At 42.3% G+C, this 15963-nt stretch overlaps 1 protein-coding gene across 4 annotated transcripts in view; it reads right to left on the bottom strand.

Annotated features, from left to right (window-relative positions):
• Positions 1 to 15963, bottom strand: part of Fas2 (fasciclin 2) — a 100160-nt gene that overhangs the window by 28464 nt on the left and 55733 nt on the right. The gene's annotated exons all lie outside the window — the stretch shown is intronic.

Genomic DNA, 15963 nt, shown 5'->3' with positions numbered 1-15963 from the left:
TGGATGGAACGCCCACTGAAGGGTCACACCGAGGGGTCGCGCAAGTGAGGAAAGCAATATATTTTGTTGTTCAACGTTTACGTGTTCGCATGCGTGCGCGCGTGCATGACCGCGTTGGCGGGTGTATGCGCCCTCTTGTGAATCGACGATGAATATTTTGTTTATGAGAGCTAAAAGAAACCCATAATTGGGCAGCACCGATCCATTGGTTCGTTTCCTGAAAAAGGCAGCATCAAGATTGCAGTGGATCCTCCCATAAAACTTCCAAACTTGTTCGAAACGGTTGTCATTTGGATCAACGACTATCCTGAAACCTAACTAACTTAGTCATGGCCATCATATTCCAGAAGATCAACTCCACGTAACAGCAGATTTCTATCAAATAGTGCGCCATTCTTGAGACGAGTGATAAAACAAAAACCTCGTTTTGCAAAACAATCGGAGATCTGACGCAGACGTCTTTTATCATGCAGCAGCTGACCTGGATGCGCCGTCGTGTAGGATCGGATTGATTACGCTCATCAAAAAGCCACAATAGTCCGCTTGCCTTTCGTCATCTTCCAACGCCGGGTAGAGACCTTAAATAACACTGGGGCCTGGATAAACGCGTTGTAAATTCATAATTCTGTGAAGGTTGGAACACATTACGTAGGGAAAGATGTTGTGGAGTCCTGGAGTTATGATCTGATAATTTTTCCACAAGCCATCTTACTTACGTTAGTTAGGGTTTGTTGGGACTGGGACCCCAGAGACCGTTCACTTTCCGACTCGTAACATCTCCCCGCGTTGACGCGACACCTACAGCCATACATCTTTATTTCCCTCCGCGGCGTTAATCGAGCTTTATCTTCTTCTACGCAATTCTCCTGACTCTAACGACCTCAAGAGTCTACTCAATGGGTCGGGCAGAGTTATATGAACTGCCCTGTTTCCTTTCCTTTCCTTTGCAGTTAGTGGGTGCGATAGAGGAATGTCCGAGTTATACTTAAGCACCCTTCGTACTGCGCTACCCCTTGCTGTTCCATATTCTCATCCACGCACTGTTCCCTTGGATGTGTAAACATTGTGTCGGCTATCCCACGCCCATTCTCTGTTCTCCGCAGCATTGTCGTGCTTTCGTATTGTATGCGAGATTCATTTCCACCCTAGAATGCGCATTTACAAGTGCGAAAACGATTCGGGCCTCCTTCTCTACCAACATTCTGCCAAGACGGGGAGGACAGTATGGAAGTGGCTGCCTCACTGTTGGAAAAACAGAACTCGAATGTGGAATTCGCATGCAGGATCGTACGGAGTTTAAGCAATGCAAAGAGCAACTTGCGAAAAATGTGGGTAACGTGAAAATTGTATTCGAAAATACACACCAAGTGTTGGCTGCGCGGGCTCTGCCACATTTTCACATTAACGAATGTGCCGGTTTTCTCTGCTACGGCAACCTTCACAAATATACCCTCCGTGAATGTTCGGCATGGGAATTTGTGCCCTAAAAGTTCCTAACTTAGTCACAAGGTTTTGATACTGGTATAGATTCCCGATACACGTGGCACAAAGGCCAAGCAAATGGACGCTGGTAATGAATAGCCCGAGAGAAGCTTGGTCATACGACCCAAAGGATCAAGGCACCTGCGGGCCGGATTATTGACGAGACACTGGGCTATCGGTAGTCCGTATGAATCATGTGATGAACATATCAAGCATATCTGCGGCTTACAGACCATTGGCAAACCACACCCTGCTCTGATTTCAAACCAACTGTATGTAAGGCTTCTAAGATGACAAATTGGTCCTGATTCTCTTTAGGAAGAAGGATCCTGGTTCACGGAGCAAGTCAGAAGCTCAGGGCACATGTGACACGAGAGCCAAGTCGCGTTCTCCGAAAACCAAAAGTTTCTATTGAGGAATCACAATGCAGAGGTTTTCAAAACGCGAACAATTAATTGGTAAACGATTTCACGGACGAAAGGATCAGCACAGTTGGGTATTGAAGCAAAGGAACGCGAACCCATCAGCGTCAGCACACGCCTCGTGGTTGACTTGCCAATCCTTGGCTGTAGTTTGACAACATTCGTCAAACGGGGCTACCTGTACCAGCTATTCGGGAACTAGGGTCATCCCTGGTGGATATCCCCGAGATAGTGAGTAGAAACGGAATTCTGCGTGTACCAAACGCCCGAGAGTAAACTCGGCGACACGTCATGCGAGCTGGAAGAATTCGATCCTCCAAGGGTCGGAGTCCCTGCGCTACGGTCGAACCGAACGAAGCGGAGAACGAACGAACGGAGCGTACACACCGAACGAACCAGGAGGGTTGACTTTGAGGGGATAAGGGCACCTCACTCGAAGGATTTGATCGAATTCCGATATCGAATTGGCCCGGGCAGCTCACCTCATATGGGCACGACTCTGCTAAGGGTGACTTCAACCCCTGCCAACTCTCTTAAGGCTTTAAAAATAAAGCTCCTCCAATACACTACGTGGACACCTACGAGCATCTACACACATCCGGCCCTTGGATATCTTGATACTTTCTATGGCTTCACGAATTTTATGGTTAGTAGTCTTCTTTTCGAAACTTTTGTGAATACCTGACAAACAGCCAATGGGAACGAGGAGCTTCTTGAATATGTCAGTCCCAAGTATCAATGCGTCGATCCAAGGAGGCATTGGAACCTTTAGGAGCAGGACTTAATGGTCGAGGGCTCCGGAACAATGGAAATTGCATATGCCGGAAATTATTAATACCAGATTATGGTTTGTTACTGGCAAATCTATGAATGAATGAAAATTTGTCAGTGCTTCCGGATACGAGGTTCCCGAAGAACTTCGAGATCATGAGTCTGCAAAAGTTTGCTTAATCTTCATCTTCTCCCAAGCTGTTGGTCTTAAGAATTGTGAGAATAATAGACAACCGACGGATCTGTATCACGAAGGTCGTTGCTTGAAGGTCTAATCTGTAAGTATACAGATGTCCACTAAGAAATGGTACAGAGATCCCGAGTAAGGATGATCGATTATACTCGAGAACATTATCAGAAACTCGTTGGAACTTTTGTGATTAACAGTGTATATACGTTGGAGAAATTCCTGAAAGGTAGTTAAAGAAATGAGACGAGGCGGGGGTCGATTCCGCGCATCCCAACAATCCCCTCGCAATTAGGGATTTTCTTCGTGAGGGTGCCAGAACCCACGGAGTCACGAAGGGAAGAAATGAGAAAGGGAGATTTGTGTTGACCCGACAGATTGCAAGTGCAAACATCGAGATTGACGCGAGCCTGTTTTCTTTTAGCTGCTCGCAACGGCAGCGCCAGCCTCGGTTCTTCGACCAGGAATGACGCTGTCCTTTTGTTCATTTGGTTTCCGTTACTCGATATACACGTTTTATTGGGGGTCGCTTAAAAAAAAACCGTGCGACACCCCTGGGAGCTTTGTGGCCACGAACTAATCCTGAACTTTGTGCCGTTGAGGATCGGGGCATGATAAAATTTTACATTATTATCTACCGAATCAAAGTGTTTCGGCACATTTACTTTGTCACGTGATTATAATCCAAGAAATCGAAAAACTTTCTAATCCAGGGATTCCCTCTTTCGGTTTCAGCGTTAATCTGACGATGAGACCAGGCAATTAGGGTGGAAATCTGCTCACGGGAAATAGACTAATAACGAAAAACAGGGTGAACCGACGATGGGGGACCGTTCTAATAGCGCGCTTGGAAAGACACGCGAGTTCATCCCTTGTAATTCAAATCTCGTCGTCAATATATATCTTTATATAGAATCAATATCCCTCCTTTATTTGCTTTGGGGCCAAAAATTGAAGACGCGAGTGTCATAAAGGATTTTTATATTAATTCGAGATCAGATACCGAATCAACTTAACCACCCGAATGATCAACTTCCATATGAGCGGTTAACATATGAAGGCAGTTTTCTTCAAAAGAAAATAAAAATAATGAAATAATTATGGATTAATTATTTGCGGTTTGTAGATCGTTTTTCATCGATTCTTTCAAATCTTTCGCTTAGACTATTCCTTCGGTGAATAACAGGAGGGGTTTGAGTCAAACATACTTCATGTCTGAATGTCGAAAAAGGGCGGCACAATAAAAGAAGTAAAGGTATAAGTGTACCGTCGGAAAGGTCCATGGCCAAATTAGGGTCCTGCACGGAAACGCACGTTCGAGGATAACGAGTAATATGGAAGAAAAAAAGTGCAAGCGGGTGGAATAAAATATTTTTACTCTTCAAACAAGTCGAGGGGAGGACAAAAGCAAACACGCGTCGGGAGATAAGCCGTTCTAATTAAATGCTTGACGTCCTCATATGGTCTCTTTGCTGAAAGCTTTTTTAAGGTACAAAAATCCACAGTTATTCGTACGAAAAAGTCGTCCACATGAAGAATTACACGGGCAGATTGTCTATTCGTATTCGTACTCTATACGAATACGAGTCAATGACAAATTTTTTTTATCGAATCATTTTAGATTATACAAAAATAGACAACATTTTTTGAGATTGTGACGCAGGAAAAGATTTGATATATCAATGAAACTTGATCGGGCGGTTTTAGTTTTTTTCATAGTTATACGAGGCGGCAACAGTCGTTGTGACTCTCGAAAGCCTCCGGCTACGTCTTTCCGGCAACTGTTCAATAAAAATCGATAATAATACGTTGATTTTCAATTTCAAAGCTGGGGAATATTTCGAGCTCCCAAAGTTTTAAATATCAGTGAAAATTGTAATGGAATGCTAATATCGAAGAGATTGAATTTTTGATTTTGGATATTTCCGCAGATTAAAGAGAGAGTAAATGTAAATACTCAAAGAGATGTTTGAACGTCGCAAAAAAAAGTGGTAGACCAAATTTCGGAGAAATGAAATGAAAAATTGCTGGCATATGGAAGAAGAGAGAGAGAAAAAAGAACGAAGAATTTGAGGATGAATTGCGGTTCGGTTTGCAAATGACTTGGTCAAATAAACTCCGAGTGGAATCTACATTGAGCAAAGGGATGGAAATGGAAAGAGATAACACCACTCCGATGTATAGCTTCGGAACGAATGAAGTAGAGCTCTCTTTTCCTCTCTCTCTCTCTCTCTTATTTCTCTTTCCCCCGGGTACGTGACTGCCGCGAGGGCGATTTTTTTCCCTTTTATTTCGCTAAATGCGTATCCCTACGTGAATTTTTCGAGAGGATCAAACGTAATTGCGAAAAAGGGATTAAAAAAGAGACTGAGGACTTAAAGGCGTGGAGAAGGAGAAAGACGGAACGATGGGAAGGCAGATTGATTGATTCCTATATTTATGTCCTGAAATGTTGAAGAGGAGAAATGTTTAGAGCCAAAATTGAGTAATCGCCTCAGAATCAATTCCGTTGATTCGACAGGAGGAAACTGTAGATGGCTTGGATTATGATACAGCCAACATTTTTTTTTCTTTGAATTTATTGATCAAATTCAAACGCGAGAGTTCTCCAACGCAATGATTAACCGGTACCTTCGACGATTAGTTTTTAAGCTGTGAATTGATTTTTCCATTGAGATTTTTCGGTTCGAGCATTGGTCTCATGAATATTCAGTTCTTCAGAACTGCGGCGAGGGCGTTGGTACAAAATGCCATAAAATGTAGTAGCAGCTAAAAAATTGATCTCCAAATATGATTCTGTTACGTTGGAAATAAAAAGTTGTTTGTATACTTTGGCAAAGTCACGTTCTGGGTGGACCGTAAAAAAGCCGAAATTTGGTGTACCGGGATGATTGGAATTTAGTGGGGAGTCGTAAAAAAGAGAAGAAAAAAGTACCGATACTGGTGCAAGTCGTAAAACCAATCCGTTTTTCTCGCCGTAGCCGAGGGAAACATCTAGCGATGAGTTATGAGTCTCCGCCATCAAGAGTGAAGAATTTTCTGTGTACATTCTGCAAGGACCAAAATTTATCATCCTAAATCTATAATTTAATAAAATGAATGAATTTCAGATCGTCCTCACTGTAACTTTTATTAATTTTTCGAGCCGAAAGAAAAAATATTTTTCAATCAATGCATCATTTCATTTCTCCAATAACTTTCTTTCTCAGTATAAAAGAAAATATTGTTTCTATTTACAGGAGTCAAACTGAGGCAAGTGATACAGAATTTTTTATTATTCGTTTTTATTAAAATTTTTGTTGTTATCCTTCCAGACTGGTAGCTTCTCTTTTGCAATCCATTACCGTATTCCATTCGCATGCGAAGCCAATAGCGAGCTAGGAAAATCGAGCTGATGCATGCTCAGTCGATGGCTAAACGCTCGCCTAATTCAGTATCGCACTCGCTCAAGGCTGTACGACTTGGAAAATTGGCAGCACACGGATCAGCTCCTTTCACTGCAGGCAGTGAACGATCAATATTAAAAACGAACTCGTGCGTTCCCATTGTATGGGGAGATAAAAACGTGCTAGGGTGAAATGAAGAAAAAAATTACAGCAAATAGACCGAAATTAGAATCTGTAAAAGTGGTTAATTGGAAGAAGGATAATAAAACGCATATTGTTCAATAAATTTCGAAATACAGTAAAAAGTAAAACTAATTGGACTGAGATTTTTGGAGCTTTTGGGTGAAGGGCAAGAATCAATTATGGTCCTGAGCGAAATTGAGTATTTCAATAGGGAATTCTTGCGTGAAAATTTGAAGATATTTAAAATTTTAAGCTGCCTCCGTATCGAGTGGAATGCGAATGAAAACAATGGATAAAGGCGAAGGGATGGAGAGAGAAAAAATAAGCTGCTTGTGAAACTGTTCGGGTTATACGGTAGAGCAGGTTCCGATCGCATTATTTCGTGAACAGAATGCCTCGACAGAGAAGCGAGAGAGGTATGAGAAAAGGAAATGGGTCGTAGAGACAACCCTAAATTCAGATTCGTACGAAGCAAATGGATGGAGAAACGTGAATACTAAACGATATTGGGAAACGTTTTATGCCCTAAAGCTCTCCGATAATTGAAGTCGAATTTCGATTTAGTCGATATCGTTTGCCGCAGAAACTTTCGTTGTGTCGTATTTTCGATTGCATAGAAATATCTGGGAGGAGAATGTTTCTCGAACCAGCCAGATTTTTATAAAGAAGTCTGGCGTCGACAGCCATCATAGAATTGTATCAACAAACCCAGTTTCCGATCCAGCGTCAGCACAGATTCTTCTAACAATATAAATAACAATATAAATCTCAAATGTTTGTTGTTACTGATCTCCACGAAACGATACCCAATTTGTCTTTGCAACGTGCTGGTATCTTGATTCACAACACAAATTCAATTGTCAAATTGTCTTCATTCGCTAAGGTGAATAAATGGCCGACCAGTCGATCAAAGAATCTCTGATTACACTTCAAGCCAAACACAATTAAAATGGCGGTACAAAAAGCGTGTAGCTATGACATTGCAGGTAAGCTTTTAAGGAGCCTTCAAATTCTTGATCTCATAATGATTTCCAATCCCGACATGCGCGCAGGGATTTGTCGATTGATGAATTTTTTGTCCGTCGAAATCCTTGTGATGACTTAACCGGAAGGATAAAATGGATGCATCAAACATCGAAGGTGATGAATCACTTTACGAACTCTTTGGAATCTCGTTTACTTTAGTTCGGTGGTACCCGACTAAACTCATCAAAACGTCTCAGTCCATTGCAGCTCGTAAAACACATGATTTTACAACAACCATCCCAAAGAGTGTTTAACTTTTGATAAGGAAACTAGAGCGCGTTGTCGGATAGCACGTTGTTGAGATTAATGACTCAAGACACACACACAATAAAACGGTTCGTGCAGCGGGTTTTTCTTTCTCGCATCGCTCGAATGTGAGTTAAAGAGCTCAGGACGATGCCTCCCCTTACAACCCACCGGCACAAAGCCCTCTAATAAATTTTCGTAATAAACGCCCGATGGTAGTGTATGGCGCCGAGGAGCTTTGCCACAGCGAAAAAGCTCGCGAATACCAAGGAGCAAAATCGTTGGGGTACACGCGAGAAAGATGCTGCGCCATGAAGTACGACACACTGGGGGAGGAGCGCGGGTGAAAGGACGACGAGGAAATGTCTTTATGGCGATGGGGAGAGTGAGGAAACGCTGGTGGGTCAGGTATAATAAAGTATCTCGATGATACCTTAGGGCATAGATGGTTTATGTGCTATCGCAGTAGCCGGCATCAAACAAGGGGAAACATGAACATGGAAAAGGAAAAAGTTAGATGAAACACATTTGTTTTTTATATGGTTGAGCTGATGCGTTTTTCCTGTCAATTCACAAAGCAACATCCATGTCCAATTGAGAGATAAAGTCACCGAGGAAAAGCAAACGTTGATGAAAAATTCAACGAATGACGAGTAACCCCATCAATATCTTAATGTCCTTTTCATCGATCCAACTTATCTGGAATGTGAGTTGAGCTATCTATCAAGATTGTTTGTCAGGAATGTATCAATGCCACTGTCGGAGCCACCTGGGGAAAAATGAATTGGAATAGCAATCGAATCCATAATTAGGGTTGGACTACGACTGGACAAACTTTTATCCAGTTGATGAGCCATTCGTACTTCGTGCAGATTTGCTAGCCCGCATAGAAGTCTTCTCACTTTACGAACGTCCCTGCCGTGTCTATCAAGTAAATTCGTAATGGACTAGCCATGGGGTCACACCCATATTAAGTGGACGCTGGTTTACAACTTTGGGATCGTCAGTTATCAAGCGTCACGGTACGAAGGTGGGGATGATAAATTCCAGTTTGAAATGAACAAATGAGTTTGCGATTTGTGGTCTGAAATTTCAGTACGGGGTCGAGAGTTTGCCTAGAAATTCCTGAGGCTCCAGCAGCTCGTAAATTACCGGGAGATTCGATCAGCAGCGGGATCGACGACTTCACACTTTCTATGGGGCCATGGGACTGGTAGGTGGCAGAAGTCATTTGTTCCGGAGGAATATAACGCGTCCCACGGAATTGTAAAATAGTAGGGCGCTTATAAAAAAAATTGATCCACTCATCCGGAAGCAGTGGCACGTTAGATTTACAGGGAACTACCGCAGCAGAGTTATTCGGTGTAGCAAAACGATCCCTGCGATGCGGCAGAGGGCAATTTTGGTAAAAGGGTTTTCCTATTTCGCTCGGTCGAACCGAGAACCGAGCTAGCCACATTTATAGTGTTAGGTCTGGCTGCGGGCAGGGGGTGGGAGGCTCAGAAAGTATACACCATCACGTGCACCAGGTGACTTCGTGTTTCGACTAAAAGCAATTTCCATCCCACGTTTACGATAAACTGGGCTACGGAATCCTCGTGGTCCGAACGTGCGCGACCACCAAATGCCTCTCGGCATTTGCCTCCTTTTAAATGCTTCACCAGAGTGCTCGAGCAATCATTATTTTTAGGTTATCACTTTATAGCAACGCTGAAAAGCGCCCATTCTCAAATTACGTCACATCCTGGTCAGAGTTTTCTACTTGGCTGGAACACCCAACTGCGTACGGAGCTCCATGATGTTTTTTTTTTCATTTATAAATTTCTTCCTTGGAAGAATCACTGGCTCGTTCCGATAATGATACATTCAAATGTAGTCAATTGGATGTGACTGTTGAGTATTGAACGGTGCATGATTCCGTGAAAATCGAGCGGGGAAATGCCTTAATGCTGACACAAACTGACATTTTTCCATGAAAATGGAACAAAGGAAATCTCATAGCACTCTGTCAACATTGTTTCTTCCATAACTTTGGACGGTTCACAGTTTTATTTGAAAAAGCTTCTCATACTCAAACGATCGTCACTTATGCAAACATCAAATTTTTTGCAGTCTCGTATCATAGAAATTTCCTTGTTTCATATAGTTCAAGAAAATTTGTGCCTGTTGCGGATAAATAATGCATGAGCCTCCACTTCACAAAGTGAAGTTCGAAATTCATAAATTCATTCTTGACTCGAGGATCTTACTGCTCAAACAAGTCGTCAAATATATTTTTATTTTGATCGCCCCAGGCGTACGTTCTGCTTATTGTAGAAGATGAATTTTCTGCTTTCAAACGTTTAATAACCGAATCCAAGCTTGAGAGGCACGAATTCTACTTCCGAGAACCAGTCAAGAAGGTCCAAGCACAGAGAACGATGATGCTGATACGAGAATAAAATGTCTCGACAACTCGTCGAGACTAGCTCATAACGAGGACTATTACGCGATGAGAAAGAATTTCGAGGAATGATTGAAAAAAGTTTAAAAAAGGAGAAACACTCGGAAATAATACAGGGAAGTTAGCTTTTGCTGGTCAAAGAAGAGGCACGAATGTGAATGAAAAAGCAGAAAGAACATGAAGTTGATAGAAAGCAGAGAGCGTAGAAAAAAAGGAAAGGATCGAAATCAAAGGAGAATGAGGCGAAAGAGGGATAGCAAAACTACCATTTGGTGTGTGGTGGATTTTCGCATTGCCTGGAGCACGAGAACACAGAAACGGTACCAAGGTCTGGGTGGAGTGTTACCATACCACAGGAATGAGAACGGGCTTAGCAGGAGTATATATATGATGGGAGAGAGACAGTGCCCCAGGATAGGATCCTTGCCAGTGAGTCGGGGAGCGGAGTTTTTCCGCAATTAAAACGTTTCTTTATTCACGACTGGGAGGATGATGTCGGTAAAATGCGTTGCGGAACAAGAGCGGAAGATTCTTTGGGCATGAGGTTTTTCTGTAGCGGTAATGTTTTCCTTTCCGGCTCTCTATGACGGGGCAAGGCTTTGCCTGGTTTCCGTTAATTTCGAGACCAAGTCGGAGGGTGGTTCTTCGCTGTTGCTTGTATACACCGCACATCACCAACGAAATTAAATTCCCTTTACGAGATCGAGGGACGAAATGATTCCCGGGGGACCTCGAGTGTTTTTCTCAACGTAAGTCGTCGTGAACTAACCGACGGACGTTCGAGGGTAAACTTGAATAATTTAAGAGCGTTGGCAAGTTTGTTTGAACGAATGAGGCGTAGACGAAGGTTAGAAAAATTCTGACACTTTCTAAGTCATCGCCAGCTCTTCACTTTACTGTTCTCGTGTCTTTCGAATTTGCTTAGAAATCGGTTCCAACCTGGAAACTTTTGCTTTGGAGCAGTTTTCTTAGCCTGCGATCTCTGTGTGCTCCATGAAAACTCGAACTACCGGTACGTGCGCGCCTGGAGATTTCTAAATTCCATATTTATGATAAAAAGCGACGGTAAATGGAGAAACTTTTTCGTACAGCTCCGCCAGACGTCCGCGAAAACAGGCAGCCGCCTCGACATGGTGAAATCTCGTAAGTTTTTCCTCGTCACGAAGGCCAAAGCTAACACCAGAATTAAAACGAGATTTTTCATTAGTGACTTTTCCCTGCAACCTCCTTCCTCTCGCTCTGTGATTCGTGAGCATGGGATCCGAGCATCGGGGTGGGTTACTGCGATAAACAAGAGTCCATCGTGGTTCGTCCTTCCTCGTAGCTGGGCTTCATGTGCACGCCTGTGGCAGTACACCGGGGCGTGTTTTTTGTTGGTTAACCGCGATCGATCACCACGGAATTCCTCAGCATGCTCACGGTATTACGAGAAGCGCCACTGTACTATGAATCGGTTGGTAATTTAAGCCCCGTGAAAAACGGGAAGAACTTTGTACGAGGATTGGACGTTAGAAAGTCGAGTCACCGGTGAACCTCCATCGTTTTGGCTGTCTCGAGGGCACAGAATATTCAAGAAAAGAGTGACGAATAATTGTCATTAGTTTTTGAGTTTCCAGTAAACAGTCGTGGTCGCCTGTGGGCAAGCAACTTTTCCAACTGTGCTCAATCACGTCTCGTGACATTCGAGTGTCTTTCGAAAATCGTTAGGTCGAAAGGCGGACGAATATTTTCTCACGTGATACGTACAAATGAATTGGTCTGAGCATCGCTAATCGTTTTCCCAACTAGTTTCGCCTCGTTCATTTGAACGCTTCGAGTGCGGCGTTCCAGCAACTTTAACCCCTCGCGATTTTTCGTAACAACGGCCCTAAAAAACAACAGTGATAAAAGAAACTCGTTAGGGTAGGCAAGATGGCGGAAAAATAGGAAATTATACTTCACAGAAATATTGTGTAGGAAGCGTCGATTTCGGTAGAACGACGTGAAACGACCCTCACAAGGACAAGGGGATCGCTGGGCTGCTTCGAGTGTTCGGGGTTCGGAGAAACTTGAAGAGACGTCGTTTTTCCAGTACAACTCGTCGCCGAGGGACGCGAATGGCCCATCAAGGATGAGAGAGCCCACCCCACGTATATCAGCCGTTGAAAATTTCGAAGGATAAACGTAGAGAAAAAATAGAGAGAATGTAGAGGGTAGGAGATAAGGAGTGAAGGGTGTATTTGGTAGAGAGGGTGGGACGAGGGTGGAGAAGTGGTTAAGAAGGCGTATATAGGAAGCGAGGCAAATTGAGCGCTAGGTGAACTCGATTTCCACCGGTAATTCAGGACTTCCGTTTGAAGGGAGACCTTGTTTTGATTAGCAGTGAAAAACCCTTCACCCCCTCTCTGGACGTCTCTTGATCAATTCCTTTCCTTTTTCCTTCTTTTTATTTTACGCTAAATCACAAATCTCACCCTTCGATCCATACTAGATTTCTCCGAAGCCTTCTCTCTAGGAAATCCATCCAGATATATGGACTGTTAAGATAACATGAATGAGATCAAAAAGCTCGAGGGGTGCAAAAGTGCACGAGGCTATTGATTACCTGGCCACTCGCTCCATCCGAGTATCATAACCCCCCGCCGACCTCAATTACTTTTGATTAATAACGACGTTTCCTTTTTGTTCGTTATTTTCCCTTTTTTAATACCTTCGCTTCTACCCTTGTATACGGAGCGAGGAAAAATTCCTATGGCTCCAAGATTTATGGCTGAAAACACGACTGCGAGGTAAATGAATATCGCCCGGAACGTAAATCATCGTTATCTCTTATGAATTTTTCACCTCGTCAGGCAGCGATGCAGAAAGATCGAGAGGAAAATAAAACTTTTAGAAAATTCCAATTGAATATCAAGTGGAATCGTGATTTTATCTCTTATATCGATTTTTACGTTTATATACAGACCGGATAAAAATAATAGTAAATCAAAAATAAAGAAACTTTGTATAAAAGCTCTCTTTCTAAACAAATTAGACTATCAATGATTTATCGTAGGATTTGTTGACGTTGCTATAGATGGATATTTCTTTCGCCCACTCCCTGTTTGATATGCAGAACAAGAAGCTCTGTCTCCGCATCTCTCGACAGAAATTTTTCAACTTGAATCAAATCCCCGATGAAGCATCAACATGTTTTCGCGGGTACCGTTGCCAGGTTTTATCGTCACAATGCTGGGTAAAGGGCGAGTGAGTGACGTTCCTCTGACATGCACAATAGTAAACCCGCTTCATCCCTTTCGCTCTCACTCTTATCCCTCGATTTTTCTCTTTTTTTCTCTTCGTCTCGTTCATCATCAATCGACCAGAACGCTTCCAAAGCAAATCCTTGCATCGCGCAATCAACAGGGAGACCGACTCGAGTGGAATTTCAATCCAAGGGCATATCTCTGCTTAAGTTTACGTCCATCACAAGTCCTGTGTAAATGCATTGATTATCAGATGACACCGAATGTCGGACGCGTCATTCATTACATTTTTTTCGTTTTCTTTCGAAGACTGCAATTGCTAATTGGAGCTACGAGTTTTCTCTTTAGTTCAAAAAATCTTCGATACAAACAAAGTTCATGGAAAAACTCCCGGCTGAAAAACTCTTTCACTTAAGAAAAAAAATGTAGTAAACTTTAAAAAGTCTGAAATAAAATAGATGTCGAGATTTTCGGCGGGAGATGTCGTACTTCTTATTCAACGATTTGATTAGAGACATCTCCCGACGAAAATTCCCACATCTGTTTTATTTCAGACTTCAAAGTTTACTACTATTTTTTTCTTAAGGAAGTTGAGGCCGTACAGACATTTTTTTTACCCGAAAGTTATGACCTGTACCTTCCAAAACTTAGGCCAGTTTACAGTTTGGCAATGTTGCATACACTTTAAAAAAAAGTTGGGAAAAAGACGAAAAACTGGTGAAGGCTTAGTCGAAAACACGGACGATGACAATCCTAGCCTCAAAAAACTGCACAGGAAACGGATTATTATTAATATAATCTCAGTAAATCTCCTAATAAATCGGAAAAAATTGACATTATTCGGCAAGCCTTGCTCATGTTGCCCAAAAAATTTCATATTTTTAGCATGATTTTTAACGGAGATATCACTGAATGTGTCTTGACTTTCATAAGGTTACATGTTATTTGGCCCAAATTGTTATTGATTTTTCTCAGCAACGACGCTCCTAAACTGTCTGAAAATTTAACTGATTTTTTTTACACTTCACTTTATTAGATGCAATCGGTTTAAAAGCGATGACATCATTTTCATTCTAATGCCTCATAACTTCCTTAAGTGAAGGAGTTTTTCAGTCGGAAGTTTTTGTTTTTTTAGAGCATTATTTTATTCCACACTTTTTGAAGTTCATCACTTTTTTTATGAGACAAACCGGCAGGGTGTCTACTCGACACTGGGCAACTCACCACCGCATTGTTCACGTATATCTTTATATATTGGGATCCAACGTAAAGAGACATGACATCTGGTGGCCGAGGGTGGAAAGAGAAAAAGGAGGCATGAGACTAGACAGTTAATATGTGTTCTTCTGTAAATTCTTATCAATTGCAAAGAAATTTGTATGAAACTGTAAGAATTCACCCGGCAAATTATTCTTCACGCGCACCACCGGGAAAAAAAAATTTCCCACGTATATATAAGAGGTTTATAAACACGTTACTGATTTCGTCACTTGATTCATTTTCATAGTTTAAATCGCATTTAATTATGTAATGGGCAGGATTTGTACCTGCCTAAACACAAATATTTTCTAAGCTTAGGAACATTTTGACAGAAAATGAATGTGACTGATGAAAGATGTTCATATGTCACTGGTACTTTTCTGCGCCATTTTGAATAGGCTCCGCCTACATGTTGGATCCCAATAATGTAGAGTTGATAATACTCGGCCACTGTGGAGTTGAGACCCTAGCTTCAAAACAAAAACTCGGATTAGCCACGTACAATGGTGTGAAGTAGTCGATGATCGAAATATGGTCATATTGCGATATGTTCAAACGATGCGTAACGTTAAAGTTAAATAAACAAAAAAGTTCGCGACGAATTCTGACATAAGAAATAAGAACAGTGTTCGGCATATATATAAAGCTATGCGAAAAATTGGTCAAGACGATTATCATAGTTTCCGAGAAAACTGGCGACAAAGGAATATTCCCCGACCCACTGATCGCAGTGAAACGCATTAAAAAAAAAAAAAAAATCTTTTGGCCCTACGGGCAGTGGAGAGTTAAAAATTACGAAAATTAATTTTGTTTGGGGTCGAGCATTGTTTTCGGACATGTTTTGCAGTTTACAACTTCGAAGAGGATTTTTAATTTGGAAGCTAAAGCGTAATTGAGCCAACTCTCCGCGTTCGAGTCTTTCACGAAACTCCCATTAATGGAAGTCTCACATTTGGGAAGAAGCTTCCCGGAGATTTATCGCGGCTTGAACTTTCGGGGAGACTGGTTTCGGGCAGCGAAGGAAAAAGTCGGGAATTCCACCTGCTACCGCTTTTGACCCAAAACCTGGTAGCACCTTGGCGCCCTCATCAGGCTCGTGCGCTTTCGAGCGTTCGACGATTGCAACATGTCACGACAAATTATTAACCTTTTGGGTTTCGGCGCGTTCCCTAATACACTTTCCACTCGCAAACCACGGCTGAAGCATCACATTGACGCCTCGGCATGGGAATTATTAATGGACTAAGGTAGGGCGCCGGTTAATGGCAACGCGTACGGGCCGCCCCGCAAGTGCATTATGTGCTTCGTCTCGCTCTTACTTTCTATAATTTCC

This window comes from Venturia canescens, chromosome 9 (genome assembly GCF_019457755.1).
Source record: "Venturia canescens isolate UGA chromosome 9, ASM1945775v1, whole genome shotgun sequence".
NCBI lineage: Eukaryota > Metazoa > Arthropoda > Insecta > Hymenoptera > Ichneumonidae > Venturia > Venturia canescens.
Note: the sequence above shows the minus strand (reverse complement) of the source record. Positions and strands in the feature narration are given on the sequence as shown.